The sequence below is a fragment of the Nannobrachium achirus genome, assembly GCF_963921795.1.
Source record: "Nannobrachium achirus genome assembly, chromosome: 24".
NCBI lineage: Eukaryota > Metazoa > Chordata > Actinopteri > Myctophiformes > Myctophidae > Nannobrachium > Nannobrachium achirus.
Window position 1 is genome coordinate 19018941 of NC_137831.1, and position 12714 is coordinate 19031654.

The 12714-nt window shown below is 41.8% G+C and overlaps 1 long non-coding RNA gene across 1 annotated transcript; it reads right to left on the reverse strand.

The window, feature by feature from the left end:
• Nucleotides 1-7554: 7554 nt before the first annotated feature.
• On the reverse strand, nucleotides 7555-11775 carry LOC308280429. Its single transcript, XR_013961729.1, has 7 exons — nucleotides 11575-11775; nucleotides 10341-10833; nucleotides 9659-9732; nucleotides 9446-9554; nucleotides 8836-8911; nucleotides 8158-8234; nucleotides 7555-7874 (listed from the first exon to the last, which is right to left on the reverse strand). It is a non-coding gene; the product is annotated as an uncharacterized lncRNA (long non-coding RNA).
• Nucleotides 11776-12714: the final 939 nt, after the last annotated feature.

The window sequence follows — 12714 nt, forward strand, 5'->3', positions numbered from 1 at the left end:
TTCGATAAGATGTACCAAGCTAATTTCCCTCCTCTCCTAGAAACCATTAAGACGGATTTAGTCAGATGGGCCCCTTTACCGCTTTCTTGGCTGGGTAGAATAGCCCTTATCAAAATGAACGTTCTCCCGAGAATACTGTATCCCTTACAAATGGTTCCTGTTTTACTGTCAAACAAGGTCATAAAGCAGTTAGAGGGTTGGTTGAGTTCCTTTATTTGGAATGGGAGGAAGCCTCGCCTGAGAATGGCCAAGCTTCAGATGGCCGGTGCGGATGGTGGTTTAGATCTGCCTAATATTAGGCTTTACCAACTGGCTGCACATCTCAGGGTGCTTACTGGCTGGCGTATTCCTGACCCATCTTCAATTTGGCTTGATATTGAATCCTCTCAATCTAGATGCTCACTTTGGAACTTATTGTTTATCAAAGACTTTAAATCTGTGAAGGAACTATGTTCTAACCCCATCACACTGTGTTCAATTAGGGCCTGGAGGGCTACACGTTCTACCGAGAACCGTTCTAAACTAACATCTCCTCTTACTCCAGTAGTGGGTAATCCCGACTTTAAGCCAGGTTATGAGGATGGGGGGTTCGAGGTCTGGCGGGCACAGGGCATCAGGAAGCTCGGAGATCTATTTAAAGGTCCAATTTTGATGTCTTTCGCACAGCTGCAGCAGCGTTTTGGTTTATTGAGACCTGAACTTTTTAGGTATTTCCAAATTAGAGCTTTTATTACTAAAGACACCTCACTGTTAACCAATTGTTCGACTTCACAGGTGGAAAGTACTCTTTCTCTCCGATTGGCTAAAAACCTTATCTCTATTTTCTACCAAGTTCTGAATTCAAATTCCTCCACAAACTCCCATGCTGTCAAACAGCTATGGGAGAAAGATTTCAACATATCTATCGATAATGCTGATTGGAATGAAATGTGGACGTACGCAAAGGAGATTTCTGTCTGCAATCGGACTAAATCCATACAGTACCGCATATTACATCGTATACATATAACTTCTGTCCTTAAAAACAAAATGGATCCTAGTGTGTCCCCACTTTGCCTCAAATGCAAAACAGAAATTGGTAATTACGTTCATTGTCTCTGGTCATGTGTGAAGCTCCAGAACTACTGGTCTGATGTCGTAACAGAACTGTCAACCATTTTCGGTGTCCCCATAGAACCAGACCCCTTGTGTCTTATACTTGGTCTCCCAGATGGTCATATTGTCAATGCCAATCATAAGAGGCTATTCAATGTGTTAACGTTCGCTGCCAGGAAGAATATTCTCCTATTTTGGATCAAGGATGTTGCTCCTTCCAAAAAGTCATGGCACAATATTATAATGGAATGTATTCCTTGTGAATACATAACATGTATGTTACACTCCAAGATAGACGCCTTCTATAAAATCTGGGACCCCTACTTAAAGCCATACTGTGTAAGATGCCCAACTAGTGGTCATTAGCCCTATAGCAAACCGCGGTCGCGTCCGCGTCTTTCGGACGTTTTTCGTACCTTCAGACCCCCGCGTCTGCCTCCACCTCGCTGAGATCTATCTTTTAAGGGGTCCCTTGTTCCTGTGCGTTCAGTAATTCCAGAGATACGGACTCCTTCACCCTGCCTGGTAGGCGAAATTACCTAGAGAAGGGATGGTACAAACGGGCGACAACAAATATGGCTGCCATAGCGACCCCACTTCAAGATGCGCTGTGATTGGCCGGCAGTTGTATAACCCTCGCTGTGATTGGCCGGTAGTGTGATGACGCAATTTTGGCGCGAGATCCGGTCCACGGCAAGGATCTCAGTTTACATACAGAGAAGGCTTTACAGGCTGAAATTCACGGCGCGGATCTTCTAAAACTTTTGTGATTTAATAGTTAGGAGAATTTTAAGATTTGTTTTATAAAAAAAGTTACATAGTACAACTTTAAGATTTATCGGGCCCACACTGTCTGCTACTGTGCTTAAAGGGTTCCCATGTCGGCCTTGACTTCTATCTGTCGCTGTTTCACTTGTCTTGAAGTTTCTTGACTGGTGCTGAACTGTGCTCAGTGAATCTAGTTCCGATCTGGTTCGGGTGCCTGCCTTCTCCATTCTGAGGGGGTTGTGGGGGGGCTGGGGATTGTGTGCTTCGCTCATCATGTATTTATCTTATTGCCTGAGCTTGTTATGTTTATTCTTTTGTTTTTGTTGTTTCAGTTTGTTTGTCTATTTTTCCTTTTCTTGTATAGTGTTGTGTGTTGTATAGTGTGTTGTTGTCCAAATAATGTATGTTTGAAAAATTAATAAACATATTATTAAAAAAAAAAAAAACTATTGAAAAATAGCAGATATACAAGCTCACAGCGCGGCACCGAGTGCCGCGCTGCAAGCTTGTAGATCTGCTATTTTTGAAAAATCGTGAAAATGTGTGCCAAGAAACCTATGTTTTCATGTCAGTGATGCTCAAACTTTTTCATGTGAAGTACCCCCCATCTCAAAATATTTAGTTCCAGGGACCCCCCAGAAGCAGAATTTGAGTTACAAATGTTCACTTAAAAAATACATATATTCAAAGATTTGCGCACATTTTCACGACTTTTCAAAAATAGCTTAAGTTACTAGGGCCCCTCCACCTTGGGCCCTGGTAACTCAGTCCCACTTTCCTACCCCTAGTGACGCCCTGGGTGTGGGGGTGTATGGATGGGAATCTTAATGTCATGCTTGCCTTGTAAGTGGTTCAGCTGAACAGGGGACTCTCACATCACCCACGGTTTACAAAATGATCACTAAACTGTAGAATAACTTCTTAAATGATTACGTTATTTTGTATTGGTCCCTGTGGAGAAATTAATCCTCTGCGTTTAAACCCACATTAGGAGCAGTGGGGGTAGCCACTCAGCAGTAGCCTGATACTTCCCACTGAGCACGCCGTCTAAAAGAAGTCTATTAGTCGTCTAGTCTAAGTTTAGACAACTAAAAAACGTTCAAATCTATACGTCTATTAGACCACTTTTAGATGGCGTGCTCAGTGGGTTCAGTCCGCACATCACCACCCCCTGTTGGTGGGGGTGTGGTGTGTTGAGTCTGACGCTTGCAGTCAGGCTAACTCAGCAGCGCACAGAGACCAGCTCAGAAGCTAGAGGCAGGATAATACTAGTACCAGGGGTCATCAACGTGTCCGTAAACTGACAAATGTGTCCGTTTAGATTTTGTTTCCACACACCATTATAATGTTCATATTTTGAACATAGCTCCTTTCGGAACCCCTCACTCCACTGCTACGCAGCTCCGAGATGGGGTTCCTGCTGGTAGTATGCCGGAATCTTGCGGCTGGATCGCCGATACGCCGTTAGGGAACACTTCTTACCTTTTGGTGAACACTCTATCCAAAAAGTGACCGGTCTCTGTTCATCTATAATCCTTTTACTTCTTTAAGGTGGAAGAAACTCGAAGCAAGGGGGTGAAATAAAGTTTTTATATCGCTCGAAAGACCAGCCGGCTCTGTGTTTTCCCGTGTTTTCCCCGTTGTAGTCTCGCGTGGCCAGACAGTTGCCTCCGCGATTTGGTCAAATGCTCACAGCCACGCGAGACTACAACGGGGAAAACACGGGAAAACACAGAGCCGGCTGGTCTTTCGAGCGATATAAAAACTTTATTTCACCCCCTTGCTTCGGGTTTCTTCCACCTTAAAGAAGTAAAAGGATTATAGATGAACAGAGACCGGTCACTTTTTGGATAGAGTGTTCACCAAAAGGTAAGAAGTGTTCCCTAACGGCGGATCGGCGATCCAGCCGCAGGATTCCGGCATGCTACCAGTAGGAACCCCATCTCGGAGCTGCGTAGCAGTGGAGTGAGGGGTTCCGAAAGGAGCTATTTTGAACATAAGATCCAATTACTGGATGCCAGTCTCCAGGTTTTCTTTAGAATATGTAAGGACACTGATTTACTATGACACTATCGATGGCATATTAGGAGTCCACTGGTAGGCCTACAGCGGTTAACACACTTTTTATTTTCAAGGATCTCCTTAACTCTGAGAGTGTACAAATGGAATTTTACTTTAGAGTTACAGACCTCTAAGCCTTATACAGTATGTCTCTGTGTATTGAATACGCAGAGACACTGGTGGCCTACTAATATCCATACAAACATAGCAGGCTATGCTGGAAGATGCCATTCTACATTTTGAAGGTGGCCTACTGCATATCAAATACCCAGTGGTTCTCAAAGTGGGGTCAGCAGACCCCAAAGGGGTCCTTGAGGGAGTTCCAGGGCCAGGGGCCCCCAGCTAAACCATAGATGGGAACCAAATAGACCCTTATAGGTATGTAACTCCAGCTCCTCAAGTGAGCTGAGATCTGCTGCTCTGCTACCAGCTAGCCAAAAGACGCCGTGGGGAGGCGGGACATGTGACGTAATAAGGAAGCGAGAGACAGTTTGGAAAAAGCGCGTGATATTGAAACGTAACGGCATTGCCGCAAGCCACGCCCCGGACTCATTTTTGAAGCTTGTGATTGGCTGAACCGGACGTAGGGAGCGCTCCGTTGTGGTCTCTTGGACCGCGCGAGGTGCACCAAACCCCAATTATCATTGCGTTTATCGTGCGCTTGCCCAGGCCTTACGGCTTGGGCATAAATAGAACGATTGCATTCACCACGGCTTCGTAACTCGCGCGGCGCTCCGCCGGCCGCGCGGCCCTGGCCCGCTCTTCGCGGCCACTCGCGCCTGCGGCGCTCGGGTGCGAAGAGCAGGAGCAAGGTCCGCTGGCCTTCGCGCCGCTTGCAGTGTCGTGGACAATAACTGTGAAAACGAGCGCTCTATGCGGCAATGCCGTTACGTTTCAATATCACGCGGAAAAAGCTACTAACTTTTCACAGATAAATTAATGATACTTAACGGCATCGCCGATTTGCGGCGCTTTGCACACGTTTCCGCGCTCTCCTAGTGCAGTTCTGGGTATTTTTAAAGAATCTCAACAACATCTGAGCGACGCTGTATTCGTCCGAGACCAGACAGTGGTAGCGTTGCGTATCAGAGAGACCCAACGGACAAGCAAGTGACTGTATTTACCGTCATCAAAATATAAAAAAAGGTAAATTCAGAAACGTAAGGGGCTACCGAATTCCTGGCCTTAAGCATTAATTAATAGCCTAATTGGGGGAGGCTTTTGCTCAGCCAGCAAATGAGAAATACCCAATAAATGCCAAGGCCAATGCTGTGCCAGCTTAGATGTCAGGTGGTTGGGGGCTCATTTGCTTCAAGCAGACAGAGTAAGGCGCTCTACAGACGGACAGCGGTTGCCGCCGGGGCTCCCGCTTGGATCTGCGAGGACCGCGCCGCGGTGATACACTAACACAATCGCTCTTTGAGTAAACGCTGCGCGGTATTTCACAAAGATGAACACAATCCATCTCTCACCGCCCGCGTACGCATGCACAAACGAGCACGCTCGCGGGGATTTTCACGGCCCAGCTGGCACACGACGTCAGTACAACGTTGGGACAACGTTGTACTCCAACGTTGGATGACCATTGGATTTTGGTTGTAAATGAAAGTTTGTCTGACGTCCTAACCTAACGTTGGTTAGACGTCAGAACCTGATGTTGCTTTGACGTCGTAACCTGATGTTGGTTTGACATCTTAAACTAACGTCGATTCAACGTTAATCTCTGATGTTACATAGACGTTGATTAAAGGTTAGACTCCCAACGTTGGATACCAGTTGTATTTTGGTTGTAAATGAAAGTTTGTCTGACGTCCTAACCTAACGTTGGTTAGACGTCAGAACCTGATGTTGCTTTGACGTCGTAACCTGATGTTGGTTTGACATCTTAAACTAACGTCGATTTAACGTTAATCTCTGATGTTACATAGACGTTGATTAAAGGTTAGACTCCCAATGTTGGATACCAGTTGTATTTTGGTTGTAAATGAAAGTTTGTCTGACGTCCTAACCTAACGTTGGTTAGACGTCAGAACCTGATGTTGCTTTGACGTCGTAACCTGATGTTGGTTTGACATCTTAAACCAACGCCGATTTAACGTTAATCTCTGATGTTACATAGACGTTGATTAAAGGTTAGACTCCCATCGTTGGATACCAGTTGTATTTTCGTTGTAAATGAAAGTTTGTCTGACGTCATAACCTAACGTTGGTTAGACATCGTAACCTGATGTTGGTTTGACATCTTAAACTAACGTCGATTTAACGTTAATCTCTGATGTTATATAGACATTGATTAAAGGTTAGACTCCCAACGTTGGATACCAGTTGTATTTTCGTTGTGAATGAAAGTTTGTCTGACATCATGACCTAACGTTGGTTAGACGTCATAACCTGATGTTGGTTTGACATCTTAAACTAATGTTGATTTAATGTTAATCTCTGATGTTACGTAAACGTTGATTAAAGGTTAGACTCCCAACGTTGGATGTTGAAAAAGAAAGTTTGTCTGACGTCATAACCTAACGTTGGTTAGACGACATAACCCGATGTTGGTTTGATGTCATAACCTGATGTTGGTTTGACATCTTAAACTAACGTTGATTTAATGTCAATCACTGATGTTACTTAGACGTTGATTAAAGGTTAGACTTCCAACGTTGGATACCGGTTGTATTTTGGTTGAAAATCAAAGTTTGATTGACGTCATAACATAACATTTGTTTGATGTCAATCTCTAATGTTATGTAGACGTTGATTAAAGGTTAGACTCCCAACGTTGGGTTTTTAAGTTTGATTGACGTCATGACCCAACATTGGTTTGATGTCAATCTCTGATGTCATGTAGACATTGATTAAAGGTTAGACTCCCAATGTATTTTTGTTGAAAAGTAAATCGGATTGACGTCATAAGGCAAACATTGATTTGATGTTAGCATCTGATGTTATATTGACATTGAATTTTGGTTGGTCTCCTAACGTTGGATAAAAGTTATTTTAGTTGAATAAAATTGGACTGACATAATCCAACGTCAGCTTGATGTTAATCTCAGATGTTATGTAGACGATTACTGGTTCAACTCCAAATTTGGATACAAGTTCTAATTTGGTTAAATGAACATAACCCAACGTTGGCAAGACGTCATCCTCCAATGTTGGTTAGACATGTAAGCAAGAGGTGCATTGCTGTCAAAACCCAACATTAGGTTGACATCAATGACCAAAGTTGGAAATGCAAAACATCAGAGGGCGTGAAAACCAACGCTAACATCACATCAACTTCCAGACATATGACAGTATGACACCAAATTGTGTCAAGTACTGAATAGTGAATAGAGGGTAGCTCACACAGCAGTCACTAGGTCTGATTAAGCTTGATCCAGAAAAGAACATAACAGTTCACCTTTTTTTTACCTTAACACTGGACAAATAAAGAAATACATGAAATAATAGCACAGCCTACCTCAGAGAGAACTTCCAGACAGTTTCCTTTTTACTTGCATATGTCCCACAACAACAACAAAATTATTAATAAAATATATTCCGGTGTGTTCACAACAAAAATATAATAATTAAAAAATATAATCCAGTGAGTTCACAACAACAAAAATTATTTAAAAAAATATATTCCGGTGAGTTCACAACTACAAAAAATAATTTAAAAAATGTATTCCGGTGAGTTGCCAGATTAAACTGTAGGTCCAAACAGAACTACCAAGATCCCCCAGAATTCACAGTGTCAGTTCAATCAGTTCTGAGTGCATGCGTTTGTGTCCCCCGCTGCCTCCTCTTGCCTGCATGTCCAGTGAGCTACCAGGTTTTAGGTCCAACCAGAACTAATTCAAGTTATATCAGTCCATAGTGTCCCTCTTGAAATGGACAGTTCCCCTGTGTCTCCCGCCTCTGCTGCTTTAGGTTGTCCTCTGCTTCTGGGTTGAACGTCATGACGGCATCTGTAGAAAAAGAGAATACAAAATATGTAACATGCTGTCATAACCTTACACCACCACATTGTCATGTTTTGCAAATTAAATTATTTACAGGTGTGTCTACAAGGTCACAATGCATACAAAAACTTGAAAACTTCACATCATGTTCACCCTCATAACCTTAAAATAACAAGAGTTCAGTTGGTTAAGCAGGCCCTCACCCAGAAGAATTAAATTGTAAGACACTGAAAACCACAGAACACCCAAACCTTATACTGTGTTATGCTGTGCATTACTTCTTACTTACTTAAAAAGCTTGGTCACAGAGGTGCTTCTTCTCTCCATCCTCTCAACGACTGGACCCAAGCAGACACATCACGCCAGCTAAGAGAGAGAGAAGAAAGAAGGAAATAGGTTAGACCAGGGTTTCCTAAAGTGGGTGCTGTTGCACCCTAGGGTGCCTTGATGCCAGTCCAGGGGTGTCTCAGAATAATCTGATCATCAATATCACTACATCAATATCAGTTCACTAAGTAAAACTGATTTGTGAGGAGTTATTTTTCCATCTACGGCCAACTCTCTTCTGCAAAAATAGCAGATCTACAAGCTCACAACATGTCACGACGCGCTGTGAGCTTGTAGATCGGCTATTTTTGGTGAACCTTCCTCCCAGAATAGGGATGCTGGGGTTCAAGTGGTTAAACATAAAGTATAAAGTTATTTTCAGTCAGTTCTAATGGAAACTGATATTTCTCCAATGGTGTAAGATTCAAAATATTTACAGTGTACTTCAAGGGTGCTGTGGATTAAAATATTATTTACAGGGGCGAGGTGACCCGAGTCAAAAATGTTTGAAACCCCCTGGGTTAGACACCAAATCAAAGACACTTGCCATTGTATCAAAGGGAAGGACATGTTTTGCCCAATTACATTATTTACAGATTGGTGTGTGCCAATTGTCTGTCCTTGGTCAACATGAAGTTACCTTGTATTGCTCTAAAATACATCAGTCTTCTCCAAAGCCACCTTCCTTTTCCCCCTTCATGTGGTTACCGAAGAGCCTGAAGAAAAACATATTACATTTTTGTGAACAATATAGGGTAAGGTTCTTTTGTAAACATGGCATATAATCTCTTGATCCCTTGTTGATCAGGTGGCCCAGGGTGGTCCCTACATTCATGCAAAATTGTATTTATTTATTTTCACATAATTTTCACATATCATGACATTGTCATAAGAGGGGGTTCCAGTGGTTAAGCTGCGAAAAAATGAAAACATGCAGACAGGCCATCGCCTAGAATAATTAAACAAATAATTATGCAGACACTGAAAACCACATCACACAAGGGTTAATTCATATTGTATGTTGAAACATGCAGAGAGGGAAGCAAGCACATCTCCAAAGATTTACAGGTGCCGAACCAAGGAATATATAATATACACACCATGGAAGGAGGAGGTTCACACACTGTTCCAGAGCTCCAGTAAATAGTTTATTAGGATAGAATAATAACTATTTGCCGGAGCTCTGGAACAGTGTGCGAACCTCCTCTGTTGAAACATGCACTTTATACTGTGACTCATATAAAGCCTACCAAGGTCTTAAAAGCTTGGTCATCACAGAGATGTTGCTCCTCTCTCCATCCTCTATCCTGTCAACCACTGGCACCAGGTCCGAAAGGACTATCAGACACGTCACGCCACCTGAGAGAGAAAGAGAGGTTAGACACCCAATCAAAGCGTTATAATTTTCCATCGCACAACAGTTTGTAGATTGGCTATTTAGTACAAAACAATGATCAGACTACCTGGTTGTTATCTCCCAAGAGTAGAAACCACCATGTCTATCCCAAAGGAAAGGCGGGACAAGCACAGCAGACACCTGAGAGAGAGAGAGAGGGAGAAGTGAAAACAGACTAGTGACTAGTTCATACATGTTTGCTTCCACATAAGACAGGACTGGACACTGCGTCACAAGAACAAGCAGCCACCCAACGTACGGCACCTGAGACAGAGAGAAAGGAAATAAAATCAGCACAAAAAGAAAGGAAACTTGACTTCGGTCCATTATCTCCCCTTTAATAATACCAATTTGTATTGTTTTATATCATTTTTATCATTGATTCGTCACCTTTACAACAAAGTACAGCTTGTAAGCATCGGGCATTCGAGGCATGAGCTACACAACCTAACGTGTGGGTAGCGCCGATCAAGGTTTTGCCAAAATGGCTTGCAATATTGTTCTGCTGGCATTTACTCTCATTGTGGGCTTCCCTGACACTGAGCTTAAAATTAACAAAGTGTAAAAATGGTCAACATGTGTTGTTTTTTCTTTTCCTTATTACTGTGGGAGAGTGCAATCATTCAATCATTAAAGGGGAGATATAATGGACCGAAGTCACAAAAATAGCTGATCTACAAGCACACACAATGTGAGGCTGTAGAATGGCTTCTCAGTTCAAATAAATCATTATTAATTAAGTAAATTACCTGGTTGGCTTAGCTCCCAGGATCACCTCATACCACCACAGAGACACCTCATGTAACAGAGAGAGAGTGAAAAAGGAAATGAATAGGTTAGATTTTATCATACTCCATCAAACAACAATGTTGCATTAGACACAAAATTATCTACAAGAACACATTGCATAATATGAGCATGTACAGTATATTATTTAGTACTTGACTAGTTCCTGCAGTGATTGGCTGCAGTAGATTGGCATTCAGACGTGTTTGTAACACCTGTGAAGTGCAGCTTTGGCAGTACAGGGTAAGAAGAGAAGGAGAAGTCTCATGCAAAAGTCATGCTGTATTCTATATTGGATCTTGGATATTATACCACAGGATGAAGATACCTTTTATTTTCCTATTGTGGATTACTACTGGATTTCCTGGATTAAAAAGGACTTTGCTAAAGGGTGGTAAGAGGAGACTTAACCTACCATATTGCATAGACTGGTTTTCTTTTCGACGTTGGAATTTTCTGTTGACAGAAGAAAAACAAAAGTTGAAAGACTACAAAATACATTACAAATGAGCCATGTACCACACACACACACACACACACACACACACACACACACACACACACACACACACACACACACACACACACACACACACACACACACACACACACACACACACACACACACACACACTCCTGTTAATCACTTCTAGCTCCCACTCCCACTTTGAGAACCATGGCACAAAATCAGTGTTTGTCAATAATGCATTTGAGCCATGGACCACCATTTAGTGAGATTTAGCCTCTCAGTCTCATACCTAATAATTTAGGAATACAGATCATGTGTAAAAAATAATTTAGCTTGTACATTTGGTTTGATTTTACAGTAATTAAAAGATCTATAGGGGTCCATTTGGTTATCAACTCCCCATCATTTAGCTGGGGACCACCTGGAAGGCTGGAACCAACCTAACATTACTAAACAAACACTATATAAATAGCAATGATTACTGTCACAATAACACTATTTAACTGCTGAATAAATAATGGACCTTGGAAACATTATATAATGGAAACTTTTTTACAGGAATGAGGGTTCCTGTCATATATTAAAAGGGGTCTGCAGCCAAATAGTCATTTTGGATTTTGGGGTCCTTGACATGAAAAGGGCTGAAAACACTGGAGTATGAATTGTAAATAGTGAAGTTGTAAAAAGTACTGGAAGCAAAAGCAATCAATTAAAATAGCTTTACATACCTGTGTCATCTCCCTGCTCCAAAACTCCTTCTCTGTGTGCAAAAAGTCTCCATAATGTAGATTTAATCCCACAAATAGACTGGCAGCAACCTATCTTCCTGTTCAACAATCAACAGTGATTTTATTTAGTTTAGTTTTATCTTAAATCACTTTTAGACAAGCAGCTCTCAATGCTTGCTGTTGGTGACAAATGTAACTGCTGTGGGCTGTTTGGATTCAAAGTGGGGGTGTGCTCTCAGCAGAGCCAGTGGTAGCTGGCCACATCACAGTCACATGACACACAGCCAATCAGGCATTTGCAATTGCATTGTGGGCAGTGTAGTTGATTTTCAAACTGCTTTCCATAAACACACATATATTGTGTTCCTCTCTGTAACTACAAAGATGGCTCCCTTCATCTTTCATATGTTTCCTCCAAACTATAATATCCCAAAAGATAGGCATTAAAATGTGTTTTAATCAGATTTAATTACAGATGATAATTTGCTTGTATAACCAATGTCTGCCCAACATTATTTTACTAACGTCCACATAACGTTGAAGTCTAACATCATCAGACGTTGATATTTGGTTGGTTTTAGGTTGTGTTGGTAACTAACCAATAACCAACGTCTGTTCAACGTATTATCCCAACGTCAGGTTGACGTCAGGATGATGTTTTTATTGTATTATACTCATTTCAAGCAGGATAGTTTTATATTAAGCTTCTGAAGCATTGAGGAATACAGTATGGTAGTGGATCTCAAACATTTCAAAGAAGAAACATTTCCATTAGAGAAGATTTTGATGAGTCAAGCAGTGATTCTCAACTATTTTAATTGCAAGAACCCCAGTTTGACATGCATTAGTCTAAGTACGGACCTCCATTTTATGGCATTTCTATCTGAGACCCCAATTTATTGTAAAATCAATGTTAATGGGTCCATTTTGGTTCCATTTGTACACTCTATGAGTTACCCATAAGGGTCCATTTCATTCCTAACTATCATTTAGCAGGGGACCCCCTGGAACTCCCTCAAGGACCCCACTTCGAGAACAAATGCAGTTAATATCAGGTTGCCATTCCATATATCTTTACTGTTTTTAAACCATTAAGACATAAGGTCGATACCTTCTAAAGCCTGACCTAAGTTTTCAGAA